The 22,705-nt window shown below is 34.7% G+C and overlaps 1 pseudogene; it reads left to right on the forward strand.

Moving 5' to 3' along the window:
- The first annotated feature begins 1,086 nt into the window (after nt 1–1,086).
- On the forward strand, nt 1,087–14,669 carry LOC141550383 (Na(+)/H(+) exchange regulatory cofactor NHE-RF1 pseudogene; annotated as a pseudogene).
- Nucleotides 14,670–22,705: the final 8,036 nt, after the last annotated feature.

The following is a 22,705-nucleotide window of genomic DNA, read 5'->3' on the forward strand; positions in this document are numbered from 1 at the left end:
TTCTGTCATTCTGAACCTGCAGATCTTTTTCTGGCTGATAATGGCTGAGCTCAGAAGTAATACACTATAACTCCAACTGGGGGGAAACTCACAGGAATGCTTTTCAGACCCAAGTCCCTTTAAGGAATTTGCAAAGTTCCAAACAGAAGGGCAGTGCTGAAACTTGACCTTGGATCATAAACTTTGGGAGCACTGAGAACTTAACAGAACCCAAGTCTGAGCTATTTCTAAGATCCTAGGATAACACAATACTCAAAAGCTTAAAAGAACGCTAGCACAATCCAAGATAACATAAGCGTAACTCAGATATTCTATCAAGAAGTTTGCAGATTCTGTTCCAAATATAAAGTCCAAAATCAGGAAGAGAGTGGGAAGAATGAGGAAAAAAAACAACAAACAATCTTACCATAAAAAGCTATTGTGTGGACAGAAAAATTCAAGACATAAACACAGAAAAAAATTATTCCAAAACATCTACAAGCAAAATATCAAAGAAAAATAGTTTGTATGAAACTTCAACTAGAATTCCTGGAAGAGATACAGAATGAAATTTTTTAAAAATTGAATATTTTCATAAATCAAATTACAATATTAGAGAAAAATGAAAAAGAAATGAGATTTATGGAAGAATAAATTGAAAAGAAACATGAGATCCAAAATTTTCCCCAAGTCTATCTGAAAATTAGAATAGAACAAATAGGACATAGAACTCCTTCAAGACAATAAGAAGTACCAAAACAAAGTCAAAAAACTTAAAGAAGAAAATGTAAGTTTCTCACAACTGACCTGGAAAACAGGTTGAGGAAAGATTATTTTAAAAAATCACTGGACTATCTGAAAGCCGTAACTTTTCTTTCCTCAAAAAAAGAACACAAATATCTAAAATATCCAAGAACTGGAAGTCATTGTCCATCTCTATAGAGGAAAAGGGAATAAATCATCCTATAAAGATCACAGTAGGGGTAGAAGGTGGGATTCAGTGCTCTCAAAAATTTTTTTCTAGATTCCTCTTTAATTGACTAATACTTTAAGTAGAAGATGAACATCTACTCAAAAACCCCGAGTGGCTTCAGAAAGAACTAGGAAATGGTCAACAAGGTGTTTGCTCTCCAACAGCTCCTGAAGAAATGCCAGGAGCAAAAGAGAATCCTTTTTGATGTTCTTACCAAATCCCCTCAAGAGGACTTGTGGAAGTTCATAGCAAAATTTGGTTGCCTGGAGAAGTTCATCAGTATTGTATATCAGTTTCATGGTCTTAGGTTCAGGGAGGATCTTTGATACCATGTAAAGGAGTTTGAATTTTACTCTGAATTTATTCTATACTCAGGAATCACAGAAGATTACAGAGAACAAGTATGATTAGATGTGTGCATGATTTCTAATTGTGGCATTAAGGATAGATTGTGGAGAATAGAAGTGTGACTACCATTGAACTTACTGAAATAGTACTTTCAGGTGGTGACAATGAGAAGAGAAAAGAGATGGATTTGAGAAGTACTGTGGAAATAGAATTAATTGGTTCGGGGAACTGCTCAATAATCTTTAGTGATTCCTTGTTGCCCAGAATATAAAATTCAAATTCCTTTTCTTGACAACCAAGGTCTTCTTGCATCTAACAACATCCTCACCTTTACAACCTTATGCCATACTACTTCCTCCATGTGCTCCACTCCAGTGCAACAAAACACTCAACTCTTACATTCTCTTGCTTTTACTTAGACTTTTATCTATACCTAGAAAGTCTGGCTTCCCTCCTTCATCTATTGAATTTCTATGTTTCTTTTAAAGCCCAAATAGATGCTTCCTAAGAGACCTTCTCTGATCCTCCTGATTAACAGTGACTTTGTCTCTCACACTTTATATTTTATTTTAAAATTGTCTAATGTACTTACATAATATTGTGCATTATACCTACTTACTTTATTCCCTCAATGGAATTCTCAAACTCCTTGAGAACAGGCACCTTTCTTTGTTTCCTCCTTAATGTATAACAGCACTCTGTACATACTGGGTGCTTAATATATTCTTTCTATATTTTCTTGTATTCCACCCTTCATTTTACTTTTCTCTTACTCTATTTACCAGTCACTTCCAAGATCTCCCTTCACCAACACCAAAAGTCTTTTATCTAATTTATTCCATACAAAGATATAATTTATATAATATTGTCCTTCTCCAGAATATTATAAATAAAACCTATAACATAATAGTATTAGCAAATATAGTACATCTTAAAAATTCTCATTTCTCACTAAACCTTTCTAAAATTCAGTTATAAAGTTATTTTATTTTATACAAAGATATAAATAAGGTGGGTTATATTGTCCTCCAGAATATTAAAAATTATGTATGAGGTTTCCTGCATATAGTATATCTTAAAAACTCTCTACTCTCACCAAATCTTTCTAAAATTGTTATAAAGTGATATTATTTATAGGGAAATGGACCTTAACCAGCAGGAAAGCAGAATCCCTTTAAATCTAGAATGCTTTTTATAAAGTAGGTGCATATAAGGTTGACCTTTCAGAAATTAATGACTAAATCTCGGCTAATTTATTGCCATAAATAAAACACTTTGTCAACTTCAAAACTACAAAAACATGAGAAGGCATTTTTTAAATAAAATTTAGATCACCTACATATAGTAAATCTTAAAAACTCTCAACTCTCACCAAACCTATCTAAAATTCAATTATACAAGTTATATGGTCTATAGGGAAATGGACCTTAACTATCATCTTCACTCTCAAATTACATATAAAGAGTCAAAATTAGGGATATTATTTTCATCCAGATGTTGCTAGTCAAAATTCAGTGGGTTTTTTTGCCCCAAATTGCCTCAAACAACTTTTTGTCCAACTTACTGATCATTTAAAAATACCATTTAATTGTCATACAAAATGCTCACAAAATTAATTGTTTCTAGTGCCAAAGAAGGTAAGATGTGGACAAATCAGCAAAACAATAAAATTTCTTTGTATAATAAAGAATTAACTCAAATTTATAAGAATTCAAGCCATTCTCCAATTGATAAATGATCAAAGGATATGAACATGCAATTTTCAGATAAAGAAAATGAAACCAGTGAAATGAGCAGGACCAAGAGATATAAACTTCAACATACTATATGATGATCAATTCTGATGGACGTGGGTCTCTTCAACAATGAGATGAACCAAATCAATTCCAACAGAGCAGTAATGAACTGAACCAGCTACATCCAGCAAAAAAACTCTGGGAGATGACTATGAACCACTATATAGAATTCCCAATCCCTCTATTTTTGTCCATCTGCATTTTTTTATTTCCTTCACAGCCTAATTGTACACTATTTCAAAGTCCGATTCTTTTTGTACAGCAAAACAACTGTTTGGATATGTATACACATATTGTATTTAATTTATACTTTAACATGTTTAACATGTATTGGTCAACCTGCCATCTGGACCAGGGGACATGGTGGCGGGGGAGAGAGGAGGGGAAAAATTGGAACAACAGGTTTGGCAATTATCAATGCTGTAAAATCACCCATGCATATATCTGGTAAATAAAAACTATAATTAAAAAAAAGAAAAGAAAATGAAACCATTTCTAGTCATATGACAAGGTACTCTAAATCACTATTGATTAGATAAATGTGAATTAAGGCAACTCTGAGATACCACTGTATACCTCTCAGTTTGGCTAAGATGACAGGCAAAGATAATGATGAATGTCGGAGGGAATGTGGGAACACTGGGACATTAATACATTGTTGGTTGAGTTGTGAACTAATTCAAACATCCTGGAGAGCAATTTCGAACTATGCCCAAAGGGCTATCAAAATTTTAATCAAGAACATTTCTCATTACAAAAACATAATCAACTAAATTTCATTGTGATTTTTTTTTGTCATCCCTGAGTACAAAAGACTACTGCTGAACTCTTTAAACTGTAGTCATTGGGAATGAAAGTGAGCTCAACAATAAGAAGGATCATCTACTTATTTGTAATAAAAACCATGACCTCCAGTTGAGAAATTCCTTATAATATTTTGTATGTTTGCTTTTTTCATTAGTCATCAATAATATATTTTTTATTTTCCTTTGTTCATTTATTCCACTATTTTATTTTAATTTTTTTGCTGAAGTTCTTTTTTTTTATTATAGCTTTTTATTTACCAGATATATGCATGGGTAATTTTTCAGCATTGACAATTGCAAAACTTTTTGTTCCAACTTTTCCCCTCCTTCTCCCCACCCTTTCCCCCAGATGGCAGGTTGACCAATACATATTAAATATGTTAAAGTATAAGTTAAATACAATACATGTATATATGTCCAAACAATTATTTTGTTGTACAAAAAGAATCGGACTTTGAAATAGTATACAATTAGCCTGTGAAGGAAATAAAAAATGCAGATGGACAAAAATAGAGGGATTGGGAATTCTATGTAGTGCTTCACACTCATTTCCCTGAGTTCTTCCACTGGGTATAGCTGGTTCTGCTCTATTGGAACTGATTTGGTTCATCTCATTGTTGAAGATGGCCTCGTCCATCAGAATTGATCATCATATAGTATTGTTGTTGAATTATATAATGATTTCTTGGTCCTGTTCATTTCACTCAGCATCAGTTCATGTAGGTCTCTCCAGGTCTTTCTGAAATCATCCTGCTGGTCATTTCTGACAGAACAATTATATTCCATAATATTCATATACCACAATTTTGGACATCCATTTAGTTTCCAGTTTCTGGCCACTACAAAGAGGGCTACCACAAACATTCTTGCACATACAGATCCCTTTCCCTTCTTTAAAATTTCTTTGAGATATAAGCCCAGTAGTAACACTGTTGGATCAAAGGGTATGCACAGTTTGATAACTTTTTGAGCATAGTTCCAAATTGCTCCCCAGAATGGCTGGATGTATTCACAATTCCACCAACAATGTATCAGTGTACCAGTTCTCCCACATCCCCTCCAACATTCTGCATTATATTTCCCTGTTATTCTAGCCAATTTGACAGGTGTGTAGTGGTAATTCAGAGTTGTCTTAATTTGCATTTCTCTGATCAGTAATGATTTGGAGCATCTTTTCATATGGCTAGAAACAGTTTTAATTTCTTCATCTGAGAATTGTTTGTTCATATCCTTTGACCATTTATCAATTGTAAAATCATAGTTTTTAAAGAAGCTATTGTATTTTTAAGCAATTCTGCAGTTTTCTAGATGTCCAGAAGGGGGAACTCTGGCTTAGTGATTACTTCTCTTTTTCTTTAACAGCTTCCCTTTAGTTTACCAGGAGAAAGAAAACAGGTTGCTGCTAGTTCAAAGATCCAATTCTTGAACATTTGAGTCCATCTTTTAAAGATCATAGCTGTTAACTGTGGTCTTTCAATTCACTGGCATGATGTTCTGTACATTTCTTTTTGGACCAGAGCTCCGATTTCACTGGTTCTAAGAATTTCCTGTGAAAAAGCTCTAGATTGGCACTTGCTCTGCCATTTGTAATCCTAAAGAGTTGTCAATGATATTTGAAGAATAATTGAATACTTGAAGAATAAAAGATTTATCCTACCCTACCCAAACAATCTTGGATCAGACCTGATGATAAGACCAGTTCTCCATCCACTATACTTATTACCTTGGATATAATGGGTTTTTTAAATATTGAATTAAATTGAACTTCAGGATCTTCCTTCAGGCTTTTTCCAATAAATTTTCACTAAAAATTAATATAAAAATAGGTTTCAGGAAACAAAGAAGCATGTTAATTAAATTTCCATTATCCAAGAAAGTTTAGTAAAAGAATGTTAACTGCTCTTTTGTTTTCTTTCTCCAAAAAAAGATTTTGCTTGCTTGAGAAGACTGTTTCAGTATAATGAAATAGAGCTGTTTGCTGATCCTAAGGTATATTTACATAAAGAAGTGGTTTTTTTTTCTTTTTTAAATAATGATTTAACTTTGGGAAATTGGAGGAGGTATCCAATAATTTTTGTTTAATGTTTAATTCTGCATCTTATTAATATGTAAGAAATTGTCTTGAAAGCATTTAAGAAAACATTATTAATGTTATGTTGAAGCCATGGTAAAGAGATTAAAAAAAACTATCTGTTGTCCATCTATAAAATATATATCTTGTAGATTTTTGTGGTGTTCAGTCTAGTTTTATCTTTATTGTATTCAAGGATAGGAACCTCATAAATTTATTGATCTACCCAGCTCTAGTTTTAACAGCATGTTAAAGATAGCCTTTTTCAAAATAATTCACTAAATTTTCTAAGAACAGAATGTTATTAATAGAGTCTGGTTTACAAAGACATCTTATCTCCCAAAGAATTTTATATTTTATGTATTATTTAGTTGACATAGTTATAAAAGTGTGCAAACACATAATTTTCTCAGAAGCAAAAATATTTGGAACAAATAAAGGTCACAGAGGATTCCAAGTTTTTGTTCCTTTTTTAGCGCCATTTTTCTGAGGAAGTCAGTGACTCTTCAGTTTGTCATCACCATGTAGAAAATCTTCTAGAATTTTTATTTTTAAAATTCCATTTGAAACTCACTTAGGATCCTTTGGTTTTCTTCTTGCCAAAAATCAAAACTATTAAGAAAAATAGAAACCATGTTTAAACTATATATACTTAGTTGTTTGTCATGTGTTTATAAGGAGACATATATATATGTGTGTGTGTGTGTGTGTGTGTGTGTGTGTGTGTGTGTGTGTGTGTATATATATATATATATACATATATATATATATATATATATATATATATATATAATCAAGTATGTTAAAATTAGTGACTCTTATTCTTGAAGATAACTGGCCACATTTATAAAACAAAGAGTTTTTATTGTTCTTGATGAGTGATTTCATTCATGACAATTCTGTTATCCCATTGGAGATTTTCTTGGCAAAGGCACTGGAGTGGTTCTTAAAATTCCTTTTAGTGATTTGCTCTGGCAACATATCTTTCTTGGAGACGTAATCCAAAAAATAACTAGATTAGAAAGCCTTCTCCCTTCCAAAGGTGACATTGGTTTCACTGTCCACAAAACTTTTGTGAAGAGGGTCAATTTGCCTATTAAGGATAAGCCTCAGGACATAGGGTATAGATGGGCATTATAATTGGTATAAAGAGTCCTCTTGGACAGAAATAGCTGATCCACACAGCACAATATGGCTTTGCAGATTCTATGTCCATATTGGCAGTGAATACATACTTAATTTCTGTTAATCTTGTAATAGCTTCAACATGGTTGGTTGATTAAACAAAAACTTGTCATCTTTCTGAGAGGTTCTGACATGCCTCACAAACAACTGTGTAAATTGGACAAAGTGTATGCCACTACACTTACTGGCATAGACAAAATTTCTGCATCCCAAAGAGGAGAGTCTTTAATTGTTCAGTCTTGTTTTCTCCAAGCTTCAGACCATTTTTCCAGACCCATATGAATTTTTCCCACCCATTCTAAGTAGCTGAAGATCTCATATATTTCATCCCTCAAAACTTTTGCATGTCAACTATGCAATTTACAGCTCAGTTGACTGAAATGATTTGAAGTATATCCCCTATTAATAGATTAAATCCAATGGTGCATGCTTTTCTTGTAGTGGACTTAATCATCTCGCAGTGGAACTAATCAAAATGGCATTTCTCATGAGTTGGATCCCATTGAAAGAGATAACATATTGGGAGTTAGAACTAGACGCCTCAGTCTCTGAGAGAGTAATAATCCAGAAACATAAGTAATTTTGAATATACCATTTACATTTAGTGAGAGAAGCTTCCTGTACTCTATTGATCTTAGACAAAAAGCCATTTTGCACCCAATTCACAATTAGCAACTTTGAATGAAGAACAATGATATGACCATCTATTCATTAACAGCTGGAGTCCAGTAACAAGTAAGTAACTAGTTTTCTAAAAAAAGTGATATATTAATTCACTCCTTTAAGGAGCTCATACCTTCTAGAAGCCTTATGGTCATTTGCTCTATTCCACCTTTAGGTGCCTGCTGAAGGCATGAACTTTCTGACCATTATGGAAAGAAATCTCCTAAAACCAGACAACCTCACTTTAAGTCTTCCATAGTTATTACTTGTTCTGAATTCTAAACAAAAGTCTAAATAAAAGCGGCAGAACATATTTACTAGCAAATAGGAGTTATCAGTATTCTTAAGTATAAAATATAGGCTCTCAAAAATCTCAAAAAGATATCCAAAAACCCCAAAAACCTTTTTTAGACTGTGAGGAAGCAAATATCAAGAGTTTTCCTAGACTCTATCAAGAATCGTCTGAGTTACTTGCACCCAATAGCTGAGGGGCCAGACTTGATTTTTATAGCATTGATCTTTAATCATTTATCCTTCACATAGCCCCTGATCAATACTATGTCATCAGAATATCAGTATATATCATTGCTCTCAGGAAGCAGGATTTCTCTCAGGTCTCTCCCTATCAGATTCAATAGTATGAGAAAGAGTTTAATTACTCTTTTGGAAGAACAGTGAATGTATTGGAAGGATTAATTTTAGGTAAAATACAACTATTATTGACCTATATTAGCCAGAAATTAGCCAAAAATAAAAAACATTATTAAGTTATAAAAAAAAAAAAATCTACAGAGCTGCTAGCTAGTTGGTGCAGTAGATAGAGTACCAACTCTGAAGTCAGGAGGACCTGAGTTCAATTCTGGCCTCAGACACTTAAAACTTCCTAGCTGTGTGACCCTGGGCAAGTCACCTAATCCCAAATGTCTCAGAAAAAAAAAAATCTACCAGAATTTCAAGCAGTATGTCTTCTGCTGTCTGCAGTGGCCTACTTGCATTGATAGCCATATATGACCTGGCAGCCTCTTTGGCTGTCCTAATTAGCTCAAATTTCATCACTTAGTCTACTCATGTCTCCTATGACTCAAAATGTAATACTCAAAATAACTTATCCACTCAAAATCATATTTGAAACAATATTGTTGTTATTGTTTATAATTTCTCTTAGTTCTGCTCATTTCACTCTTCCTTATTTAGTGCAACACCTTCCATATCTCAAGATTGTTTTAATTTGCATTTCTTTAAATAATAGTGACTTAGAGCATTGTTTTTTATTTGATTACATATTGTTTTGATTTCTTCATTGGAAGACAGACTCTTCATATCTTTTGACCATTTATCAATTGGGGAGTGATTCACATTCTTAATTTGATAGTTATTTATATATTTTAGATATGAGACCTTTATAAACTGTACATAAAAATTTTACCCAAATTTCTGCTTCCCTTCTGACTTCATCTGTATTGGTTTTGTTTGCACAAAACCTTTTTAATTTAATGTAATCAGAATTATCCATGTTATACCTAACTTTGCTTTCTAACTCTTGTTTAGTTATAAATTGTTGCCTTCCTTAAGTCTGATAAGTAACCTATTCTTATAGTCTTCTAATTTCTTGTAAAAATACTTATATTTTTATTTATTTGTTTGCTTGCTTTTTGCTGAGGCAATTAGAGTTAAATGACTTGCTAGGGTCACACAGGTAGGAAGTGTTAAGTGTTTTAAGATCAGATTTGAACTCAGGTTCTCCTGACTTCAAAGCTGATGCTCTAAAGTCTCTTTTAATAATCAATTTTGATTTTATCTTGGTAAATGGTGTGAGATATTGTACCATGCTCTGTTTTTGCCATATTTCTTTTCAGTTTTCCTAATGATTTTTACCAAACAATGAATTATTATTCCTAAATATTAAGTCTTTAGACTTGTCAAATACAAGATTATTATTTATATTTGCTATGGTAATTTCTATGTCTACTCTATTTTATTTCTTAGCCAGGGTCAGTTTAAGATCTGATACTGCTAACCTCCTTCTTTTACATTTTTCCTCCATTAGTTACTTCTATTTTCTTGACTTTTTGTTCTTCCAAATGAATTGTTATTTTTGCTAATTCAGCAAAAAGAATCTATAATTTAATTGGAATTGTGTTGAATATATAAATTGGTTTAGGTAAAATTGTCATTTTTATTATATTGGCCTTGCTAACTCATGAATACTTAATATTTTTCCAATTTTTAAAATCTAATTTTATTTGTGTAAAAAAGTTTTCTTTTAATAATTTTGTTTACATAATTCCAGGGTTTGTTTTGGCAGGTGTACTGCCAGGTATCTTATTCTGTCTAGAGCTTTTATACCTAGTAGGTCAAGTTATTCAACCTCTACTTGCCTTGGTCTCTTCAACTTTAAAAGGTACCTTATAAAGTTGTAATCATCCAATGGGATAATATTTATAAAGAGCTTAGCACAATTCCTGGCATATAGGTGGTGACTAATAATAAATAAAATCGTTTTGCTTTCTCATCTCCTTCAAGTTGTCTTCAAGACAGTTTAACCATAGGATGTTGCAGATTGGGAGTAAGGGAGAGGTGAGGGAGCCAGCATCAATCTAATATATCAAATCTATCACTCTTTTGAATTTCATCCCCTCCCTTGCAGATCCTAACTGGGAACCAGTCAAAATGGGAATTCATCTTTAAAGGGCCACTTATATACAACTCTCCAATTCAGTCACCTAAAATTGGGAAAAGAAAAATTCCCATCTCACTGATTTAACAAGTTAGTTCCATCATACCACATTTTCACAGTGTTCTAATAACTCATTACATTACTATTTTAAATTCTCCAATTTCTTAATTTCTCTCTAATGCCTAGTCTACCTTAAACCATAGTTCCACAATCTTTATTCTAACAGGTCAGCTGTTCTAGAATGTTTGAAAATAACTAGAGATGGCCAAAATTGATGCTTTCCTTAATTTCACAATATTTCTAGAATATGTCCTTTTTCTTCTCTGAAACTGCCTCTACTGTAATCCCTCATTATTTTATGCCTAAACTATTGTAGTAGCCTAATGATTTTGGTCTGACTGTCTCAAAGCTCTTCCCATTCTAATCCACCTTTCACTTAGATATCTAGGTGATCTTCTTAAAGTTTGTGGTATAAATGTTTCACCCTCTTATTCATCAAGCCACTCCAGTGGTTCCCTTCTGCCTCCAGAACCAAACAACAACAAAATCCCTTGCTTGCCCTTTTAAGTTCTTCATAACTTGGTTTTTCCCCCATGTCTCTTGTTTTCTTTTTAAATCTTTTTTATTAAAAAAAAAACAGAATAAGAAAAAAGAAAAACAGAAAAGAAATATAAAACAAAGAAAGAATACTAGTATGTGCCCAGCACAACACCGAGGAAGATTCAAAATATATAAAAACAAATAACTAGTTCAATAAATGTGTGTGTGTGAATCAGTAGAAGAAATTATATTCATGAGTGTCCATCTTTTTCTTACTTCCTTGTAAATTGTTCTTTTACACAGCAAAGATGCTGTGCACTTTTTTTACTTTACTTTTTGCTCCTTTCCTCACCCCCGTGGTTGTCATCTCTTCTTACCTCTCCCAAACAGGCATTTTTCTTAAACTATAGTTAAGAAAAGATATGTTTAAGCATGCAGATATATACACACATGCATATACACACAGTCCCTTCATACACACACACACACACACACACACACACACACACACACACACACACACCCCTTTCCTTTCCCTGCTGACCCTTTGCTTTAATTCTGCTCCTTAATTTGCCTTGCTATTACTTAACCTCCTTCCCCTCCCATCTCCAACAATCCCTCCCTTGTCTTCTTCCCTCTTTGCTTCCCTGTCCACCCATCCTTCCTCCCTTATTACTTTATAGATTTTTGGAGGGTACTATACCCTTCCTGGTATATATGTAGTGTTGCTTATTTAACCCATTCCAGATGTAAGTAAGTTTTCATAACTATGAGTCCTTCTCCCCCTTCTAATATTCTGTACCTCATTTGTATAACATAATTACTATTTTCACCTTAACTCTGTACCAGTTTTTGTTTTTAGCTATTCTATTGTTGATGCCAATCTTAAACATATGGTATACATTTCCCATGTTAAAAAAACAAATTTGTCCATGTTGTGTTCCTTGAAACTGATTTTTGATATTGGCTCTTATATGTTAAATTTTCTATTAATTTCAGGTTTGGTTGATAGAAAGTCCTGAAAATTTTCAAGTTTATTAAATGTCCATTTTTTCTCATTCAATATTATAAATAATTTTGCTGGACATAATACTTTTGGCCACAGACCTAGTTCTTTTGACTGTGGGTCAGGAGATATGATTGCAGGATCTGTGGAATTTTATTGTGGCTGTTGCTAAGTCTTAGAAAGAAAAAACCTGAGGAGAAAAACAAAAAAATGTAAGCAAACAATAACAGAAAGAGTGAAAATGCTATGTTGTGGTCCACACTCAGTTCCCATAGGCTCTCTTCATTACTGAACAATAGGAACTGGTTTGAATCATCTCAGTGTTGAAGAGAGACATGTCTATCAGAATTGATCATTGTATAGTCTTATTATTGCCATGTATAATGATCTCCTGATTCCACTCATTTCACTTAGCATCAGTTCGTGTAAGTCTCTCCAGGTCTCTCTCTATTCCTCCTGCTGGTCATTTCTTACAGAGCAATAATATTCCATAACATTCATATACCATAATTTACCCAACCATTCTCCAATTGATGGCATCCATTCAGTTTCCTGTTTCTTGCCACTACAAAGAGGGCTGCCACAAACATTTTTGCACTTTTCCTCCTTTAAGATCTCTTTGGTATATAAGCCCAGTTGTAACACTGCTGGGTCAAAGGGTATGCACAGTTTGATAACTTTTTGAGCATAGTTTTGAGCATATTTTTGAGAATAGTTGGATCCATCCACAATTTTACCAACAATGTTCATCATTATCTTTTCCTGTCATCCTAGCCAATCTGAGAAGTGTGTAGTGGTATCTCAGAGTTTTTTAATTTGTATTTCTCTGATCAGTAGTGATTTGGAACACTTTCTGATATGACTAGAAATAGTTTTAATTTCTTCATCTGAAAATTGTCTGTTCAAATCCTTTCACCATTTGTCAATTGGAGAATAGCTTGAATTCTTATAAATTTGAGTCAATTCTCCGTATATTTTAGAAATGAGGCCTTTAGAAGATACAAAATCTTAAGGAAGAAAATATTTCCTTGAAAAGAATTGGGAGAGACCTCCTCCCTCCTCTCGGCCCACGATTCCTTGCTGTGTTTCATCCTGGATTCCCGCCTCCTAGGACTGGGGGCAGGGGGGGAGGGGAGAGATGAGGTGAGGGGGTGTTTGGTGAATCGGCCCCATCCGCAAAGCCCCTGAGCTGCTCCAGAGCAAAATGAGCGCAGAAGGGACTCCGAGAGCCCCTTGCCCCAGCTCTGTAATCTGGAGAAGGGGCTGAAGGCTACGGTTTCCACTTCCATGACCAGGGCAAAGTGAGACAGTTTATCCGACTGGTGGAGCCAGGCTCCCTGGCGGAAAAGACGGGACTGCGGGCCGGTGACCGGTTGGTGGAGGTGAATGGCGAGAACGTGGAGCAGGAGAGTCACCAGCAGGTGGTGAGCCGCATTCGAGCCCGTTCATCTCCGTGCGCCTGCTGTGGTCGACCCGGAGGCGTAGGAGCGCCTGCAGAAGCTGCATCCTAGAGCGGGGAGAAAAACTACTGCGAGGCCAAGGCGGGAGGGAGGGAAAGAGGGCTACCTAACCAGCAGAGGGCCGCGGAGAAGCAAGCAGCCGGGAGCTGCGAGGGGGCCTCTGGAAGAGAAGGAAGAACCAGCAGGTATAGGAGCTGAGACCCCGACTTTGTGCTATGAAAAAAGGTCCCAATGGCTATGGCTTCCACCTGCGCAGTGATAAGTCTAAATCTGGCCAATATATCCATGTTGTGGATTCCAACTTACCCGCGGAGGCTCAAGTCCTCAAGGCTTTTTTTAGGGCTCAAGGCCCAGGATCAGATTGTGGAGATGGATGAGATCTGCATGGTGGGAAAACAACATAGGGACGTGGTCGCTGCAATCAAGGCTGTATAGAGATGAGACTAAGCTGCTAGATGTGAACAAGACCATGGACTTCAAAAAGTGTGAAGTGATACCGTCCCAGGAGCACCTGAGTGGTCCCTTGCCCAGAGGCAAGAAGTCAACGAAGAGGTAGAGGAGAGCAGTGGCACCTGGACCGAAGCAGTGTGTGAGAACCCCAAACCAGCATCATCAAGTTCTACGCTTAGTGAAACTAGTGATGAGATGGATTCTCAAGACAGTCCCAAGAAACAAGATTCCACTCACCCTCTTCTATATCTTCCTCCTTTGACCCCGTTTTGGACTTCAACATCTCCCTGGCAGTGGCCAAAGAGCAGGCTCACCAGAAACGGAGCATCAAAGGTGCACCACAGATGGCCTGGAGCAAGAAAAATGAACTCTTAGCAATCTCTGAGTATCTCTTCCAATGTTCTCCTACTTCCCTTCCCACCAAACCATCCTGGAGAGTGGGGAGAAAGTTGGAGTGGGGGGGGAGGGGACTGAGCTGTGCCCCTTGGTCTTCCTTCCCTTTCCTCTTCTCCACTCATTCCAAATCAAAGCGCCAGCTGATTTTCCTAGAACTCATGTTCTGTCTAAAACACAGGGAGCATGTTTTCCTCTTCTATCCAAATAAAAAGACACTTTTCCCTAAATCCCTTCTTTTTAGGGACCTAAGAAGGCTCTACTTCTTGACTACATTTTCCCTACTCCCTGCCAGCTGGAAGACTATGAGATGACTTATTAGGATAGACTTTTTTTTCCAATTAATTTTTTTTTTTCATGCCATCCAACATAAAGCCGGCCTGAGCCTGAGAATGGCTGAATGCACCCTCTGGGCAGAAACCACAGCTCAGGGATAGACAGGGTCTTCTCCCTAAAAGCTACAAATCAGGATTTTTGGAGGGGTCTTTTGGGGGCAGGAGTGGGAAATGTTTGTTTTAGTGTCATACATAAGTTTAGAAGGATTTTTTGTGCTATGATTTTTCACAGTTTCTGTGTTCAAAAAAAAAAAAAAGAAAAGAAAAGAAGAATTGAGCAAGTGGAATTAAATGATATGACACTAAGATATAAAATTAAAAATAAATGGAAGAAAATCTGAAATATCTCATTAGAAAAATAACTAATCTGGAGAACAGATTGAGAAGAGACAATATACGAATTGTCACTCTACCTGAAAGTTATGATTAAAAAAAAAAGAATCTGGATACATTATTACAAGAAATTGTTAAAGAAAAGAAGATAGAGATAGAAAGAATCCACCAATCAACACATGAAAGAAATCACACAGAGAAAACTTACAAGAATGTCATAGTTAAGTTTCAAAACCCAGGTTAAAAAAATATATTGCAAGCTGTGAGGAAAAAAAATTAACTAACGTGGAAAAACAATCAGGATTTCACAAAAACTAGCAGGTTCTACTCTAAAAGACTAAACTCTAGAATATTATATTTCAGAGCAAATGATCTGAGCTTGCAACCAAGAATAACTTATCCAGCAAAGTTGAGTATAATTCTGGGAGTGGGGGGAATAGACATTTGGTGAGCTGAAAGACTGTCAAATATTTGTAAAAAACAAAAAACAGAACTGGCTAAAAAGATAAAAAGAGCATAAAAGGAAGAAGTAATACAGAAGAAAGCAGGTGGGGGGATGGAGGACTGTTAATAGTTAGAATCTCATTTAGGTTGAAGAAACAAAGTGTGCTTCTGAGGCAATTTAGAAGTTTTCCAAACTTTATGGAGAATAAGGTCGAGAGAGACCTAAAAGGATGATTAGGAGGTTGACAGAAAAGATAAAAAAGGGAATTTTAAAAAGCATGGGTAAAATAAGGAATAAGAAGGTAAGAGGAAAAGATGAGGGGACTGGGATAGGTTAAAAAGAGAGGCTGAGGAGGAAAATAATGAGTAAAAATAAGATGGAGGGAAATTCACAAATAGCATGTATAACTTTGAATGTGAATGGGATGAGCTCACCCACAAAATGGAAACAGGTAGAAGAATGGATTAAAAAATAAGAATCCAATATATTGTTTATAAGAAATATGTGAGAGGGGGTGGAGCCAAGATGGCAGAGAAAACACACACGAATTTCTAACCTCTCTCTACCCTCAATACCAATTATTTAATTCAGCCTTAAAAATAGCACTGGACTAGTAAAAACCATGAAGATTAGAAACACAACAAACTACCAGCTGAAGAGAATCTGGAATCTCATCAGAAAAGGTCAGTCTTGAGGGATGGGGAAAAAGACTGGCACAGACAGTGGTAGAACTAGGCTAGCATATTGTGCAGATCAGTCTGGGAAGGCCTCTGGGATTGGAAGAGCTACAGAGAGAGAGGCTTTGGCCTGGGGTTGTGACATTTTTACTATTCAGCCTCTAGCCTAAATGCAGTTGCTAAGCCACACAGTGGGGGTTTTTCACTGGCACTTTTGCAGCCCCGCTGTGCTAACCAGCTCTGAATCACTTCCAGTTGGGGGGAGGAAACTCTCTCCCAGAGCACCTTCATACCTTTGCAGCCCGTTCACAAGACAGCTGCCATCCATACTATCTCTGTTCTGCAGAGGAAGCTGCTAACCTCCTTACCCTGAAGGCAGACCCCATATGTTTTTAAAAATGAGTAAAAAAATGAAAAGAATAATTGACAGCTTCTATACAGAAAAAGAGGGGGTTTCCAACCCCGAGGAGACTAACAGCATACAATCTCCAGATAATACTCTGAAGGGGAATGTTACCTGGCCACCATCACATAACTCTCTCCCAGAAGAGACTATTAAAGACATCAAAAGAGAGTTAGAAGATAAATGGGCAAAGGAAAGAGAAGCTATGTTAGAGAGTAACAATGTCCTAACTTTGAATTGGAAAAGATAACGAATTCACAGGAAGTGCAGGGAAACAAAATTTGTGAATTGGAAAAGGTTAAAAAAAATCACAAGAAAGTAGGATCTGTGAATTGGAAAAGATAAAGAATTCCCAAGAAAGTAGGATCTGTGAATTGGAAAAAGAAAACAACTCACTAAAAAAAAAAAAAAAAAAAAATTAGTGAAATGGAAAAAAATTTCATAGAGCAAAATAACTCATTTAAAAACTCAATTGGAAATATACAAAAAGAAATAAAAAAGCGAAGAAAAAACTCATTAAAAATCAGGACTGAACAAATAGAAATGAATGATGCATTGAGACACCAAGAATCAGTCAAGCAAAACCAAAAAGATGAGAAGCTGGAGAATAACATCAAATATTTACTGCAAAAATTGACAAACCTGGAAAATAGATCTAGGAGAGATAATCTGAGGATCATTGGACTTCCCAAAATTATGATGAAAAAAAAGAGCCTAGATTCTATTTTACAGGAAATCATCAAAGAGAACTGTCCAGAGGTAAAATAGGCATTGAAAGAATTCATCAAACACCTTCTGAAAAAGACGCTAAAAAAAAAATAAAAAAAAAAAACTCTACAGAATATTGTGGCCATGATGCAGAACTATCAGACTAAGGAAAAAATATTGTAAGCAGCTAGGAAAAAACAATTCAAAAATCAAGGTGCTACAATAAGGGTCACTCAAGACCTGGCTGCATCCACATTAAAAGATCACAGGGCCCAGAATCTGATATTCCAAAAGAAAAAGAACTTGGAATGCAGCCAAGAATAAACAACCCAGGTAAGTTTAGCATTTTCTTCCATGGAAGAAGATGGGCATTTAATGAAACAGATGAATTCCATTTGTTTCTAAGAAAAGAAAAAAAAACAGATCTAAACAAAAAATTTGATCTCCAACCACAAGATTCAAGAGAAGCAGAAAAAGATAAAAGGAACTCTTGAGAACTATATTTCTGTTGTGGATTTACAGAAAGTACACATATATAATTTGATTTTACTGATATAAAAAAGGGAAGTAGAAATGGAAAGGGGATAGTGTCAGAAAAAGGAAAAGGGGAGATAAAAAGAGAGAAACTACATCCCAGGAAGAGGCAAAGAAAATTTATCATATCTAAAGGAATTTAGAGGGGGAGAAGAACATTGTGTGAATCTTACTTTCATCAGAGTTGGCTCAAAGAGTAAATAATTGACATATTTGTTTTTCAGAGAATTCTCTCTCACCTCATTAAAAGGGGGGAGAGGAAAAGGGAAAAGGAAAAGAGTAATAAGAGAAGGGTACAAGAAAGGGGAAGGGATTTAAAAGGAAGTGGGGAGGGATACTAAAAAGGGAGGGCTGTGTGACACAAGTGGGATCTATAAGTTTAATACTGGGAAAGGGGTTCAGGGGGGACAAGGGGAAAAAAAGCATAACCTGGAAATAATATGATGGCAGGAAATACAGAATTAGTAATTTTAACTGTAAATGTGAATGGGATGAACTCTCCCATTAAGCAGAGGCAGATAGCAGACTGCATCAAAAATCAGAACCCTACAATATGTTGTTTACAGGAAACACACTTGGAGCAGGGTGATATATACAGAATAAAGGTAAAAGGCTGGAGCAGAATCTAGAGTGCTTCAGGTGAAGCCAAAAAAGCAGAGGTAGCCATTCTGATATCAGATCAAACAAAAGCAAAAATAGATCTAATTAAAAGAGATAAGGAAGGAAACTGTATCTTGCTAAAGGGTAGTATAGACAATGAAGCCATATCAATACTAAACATATATGCACCAAGTGGTATAGCATCTAACTTCCTAAAGGAGAAGTTAAGAGAGTTGCAAGAAGAAATAGACAGCAAAACTATAATAGTGGGAGATCTCAACCTTGCACTCTCAGAATTAGATAAATCAAACCACAAAACAAATAAGAAAGAAATTAAAGAGGTAAATAGAATATTAGAAAAATTAGGTATGATAGATCTTTGGAGAAAACTGAATGGTGATAGAAAAGAGTATACTTTCTTCTCAGAAGTTCATGGAACCTATACAAAAATTGACCATATATTAGGACATAAAGATCTCAAAATTAAATGCAGGAAGACAGAAATAGTAAATGCTTTCTTCTCAGATCACAATGCAATAAAAACTACATTCAACAAGAAGTTAGGGGTAAATAGACCAAAAAATTAAATAACTAAACTAAATAATCTCATCTTAAAGAATGACTGGGTGAAACAGCAAATTATAGAAACAATTAATAATTTCACCCAAGATGATGACAACAATGAGACATCATACCAAAATTTGTGGGATGCAGCTAAAGTGATAATAAGGGGAAATTTTATATCTTTAGCGGTTTACTTGAATAAAATAGAGAAAGAGAAGATCAATGAATTGGACTTGCAACTTAAAAAGCTAGAAAAAGACCAAATGAAAAACCCCGAACCAAATACTAGACTTGAAATTCTAAAATTAAAAAGAGAAATTAATAATATTGAAAGTAAAAAAAAAACTATTGAATTAATAAATAAAACTAAGTTGGTTTTATGAAAAAAACAATAAAATAGATAAACTTTTGGTAAATATGATAAGAAAAAGGAAAGAGGAAAATCAAATTATTAGTCTTAAAAATGAAAAGGGGGAACTTTTCACCAATGAAGAGAAATTAGAGCAATAATAAGGAGTTACTTTGCCCAACTTTATGCCAATAAATTTGATAAGTGAAATGGATGACTACCTCCAAAAACATAGGCTTCCCAGATTAACAGAGGAGGAAGTAAATTGCTTGAATAGTCCCATTTCGGAAAAAGAAATAGAGCAAGCTATTAATCAACTCCCTAAGAAAAAATCCCCAGGACCAGATGGATTTACATGTGAATTCTACCAAACATTTAAAGAACAATTAGCCCCAATGTTATATGAACTATTTGAAAAAATAGGGAATGAAGGAGTCCTACCAAACTCCTTTTATGACACAGACATGGTACTGTTACTTAAAACAGGTAGGGTGAAAACTGAGAAAGAAAACTATAGACCAATCTCCTTAATGAATATTGATGCTAAAATCTTAAATAAGATATTAGCAAAAAGAGTACAGAAAATCATCCCCAGGATAATATACTATGATCAAGTAGGATTTATACCAGGAATGCAGGGCTGGTTTAATATTAGGAAAACTATTAGTATAATTGATCATATTAATAATCAAATTAACAAAAACCATATGATCATCTCAATAGATGCAGAAAAAGCATTTGATAAAATACAACATCCATTCCTACTAAAAACGCTTGAGAGTATAGGAATAAATGGACTATTCCTTAACATAGTCAGGAGCATATATTTAAAACCATCAGTAAGCATTATATGTAATGGGGATAAACTGGAACCTTTCCCAGTAAGATTAAGAGTGAAACAAGGTAGCCCACTATCACCATTACTATTTAATATTGTATTAGAAATGTTAGCCTCGGCAATAAGAGTCGAGAAAGAGATTAAAGGAATTAGAGTAGGTAAGGAGGAAATCAAACTATCACTCTTTGCAGATGATATGATGGTATACTTAGAGAACCCCAGAGATTCTAATAAAAAGTTATTAGAAATAATTCACAACTTTAGCAAAGTTGCTGGATACAAAATAAACCCGCATAAGTCATAGGCATTTTTATACATCACCAACAAAATCCAACAGCAAGAGATACAAAGAGAAATTCCATTCAAAACAAATGTCTACAGTATAAAATATTTAGGAATCCATCTACCAAAGAAAAGTGAGGAATTATATGAGCAAAATTACAAAACACTTGCCACAAAAATACAGTCAGATTTAAATAACTGGAAAGCCATTAAGTGCTCTTGGATAGGCTGAGCGAATATAATAAAGATGACAATACTCCCTAAACTAATCTATTTATTTAGTGCCATACCAATCAGACTCCCAAGAAACTACTTTAATGACCTAGAAAAAATAACAACAAAATTCATATGGAAGAACAAAAGGTTGAGAATTTCAAGGGAATTAATGAAAAAAAAAAATGAAATGAAGGTGGCTTAGCTGTACCTGATCTAAAACTATATTATAAAGCAGCAGTCACCAAAACCATTTGGTATTCGCTAAGAAATATACTAGTTGATCAGTGGAATAGGTTAGGTTCACAGGACAAAATAGTGTACAAGTATAGCAATTTAGTGTTTGACAAACTCAAAAATCCCAAATTTTGGTATAAGAATTCATTATTTGACAAAAACTGTTGGGAAAACTGGAAATTAGTGTAGTAGAAATTAGATATGGACCCATACTTAACAGCATATGCCAAGTTAAGATCAAAATGGGTCCATGATTTAGGCATAAAGAATGAAATAATAAATAGTTTAGAGGAACATAGGATAGTTTACTTCTCAGACTTGTGGAGGAGGAAGGAATTTGTGAGCAAAGGAGAACTAGAGATCATTGTTGATCACAAAATAGAAAATTTTGATTACATCAAATTAAAAGGCTTTTGTACAAACAAAACTAATGCAAATAAGATTAGAAGGGAAGTAACAAATTGGGAAAATATTTTTAACAGTTAAAGGTTCTGATAAAGGCCTCATTTCCAAAATATATAGAGAACTGACTCTAATTTATATCAAACCATTCTCCAATTGATAAATGGTCAAAGGATATGAACAGACAATTTTCAGATGATGAAATTGAAACTGTTTCCACTCATATGAAAGAGTGTTCCAAATCACTATTGATCAGAGAAATGCAAATTAAGACAACTCTGAGATACCACTACACACCTGTCAGATTTGCTAAGATGACAGGAACAAATAATGATGAATGTTGGAGGGGCTGTGGGAAAACTGGGACACTGATGCATTGTTGTTGGAGTTGTGAAAGAATCCAACCATTCTAAAGAGCAATTTGGAACTATGCCCAAAAAGTTATCAAACTGTGCATACCCTTTGATCCTGCAGTGCTACTACTGGGCTTATATCCCAAAGAAATACTAAAGAAGGGAAAGGGACCTGTATGTGCCAAAATGTTTGTGGCATCCCTTTTTGTAGTGGCTAGAAACTGGAAAATGAATGGATGCCCATCAATTGGAGAATGATTGGGTAAATTATGGTGTATGAATGTTATTGAATATTATTCTCAGTAAGAAATGACAGAGAGGCTTGGAGAGGCTTACATGAACTGATGCTGAGTGAAATGAGCAGAACCAGGAGATCATTATACACTTCAACAACGATACAGTATGAAGATGTGTTCTGATTGAAGTGGATATCTTCAACATAGAGAAGATCTAATTCAGTCCCAGTTGATCAATGATGGACAGAATCAGCTACACCCAGAGAAGCAACACTGGGAATTGAGTGTAAACTGTTTGCACTATTGTCTTTCTATCCAGGTTACTTTTACCTTATGAATCCAATTCTTACTGTGCAACAAGAAATTTGGTTTTACACACATATATTGTATCTAGGATATACTGTAACACATTTAACATGTATGGGATTGCCTGTCATCTAGGGGAGGGATAGAGGGAGGAAGGGGAAAATTCGGAAAAGAAGTGAGTGCAAGGGATAATGGTGTAAAAAAAAATTACCCATGCATATGTACTATCAAAAAATTATAATTATAAAATTAATTTTTAAAAAAAGAGAGTGAAGGATGAATAACAACAACAAAAAGAAATATGTATGAACACACAGTTAAATAGAGGGTTGGAGTAGAATTTGTTATGCATCAGCTGATACAAAAAAAAAATGACCTCAGACAAAGTTATGGCTAAAATGTACTTAATTAAAAGAGATAAACAGAGTAACTACATTTTTACAAAAGGTACCATAGACAATGAAGCAATATCAATTTGGAACTCATATGCACCAAATACTGTAGCATTAAATTAAAAAAAGTTAAATGAATTACAGATGATGA

The sequence above is a fragment of the Sminthopsis crassicaudata genome, chromosome 1 (genome assembly GCF_048593235.1).
Source record: "Sminthopsis crassicaudata isolate SCR6 chromosome 1, ASM4859323v1, whole genome shotgun sequence".
In the NCBI taxonomy this organism is placed as follows: domain Eukaryota; kingdom Metazoa; phylum Chordata; class Mammalia; order Dasyuromorphia; family Dasyuridae; genus Sminthopsis; species Sminthopsis crassicaudata.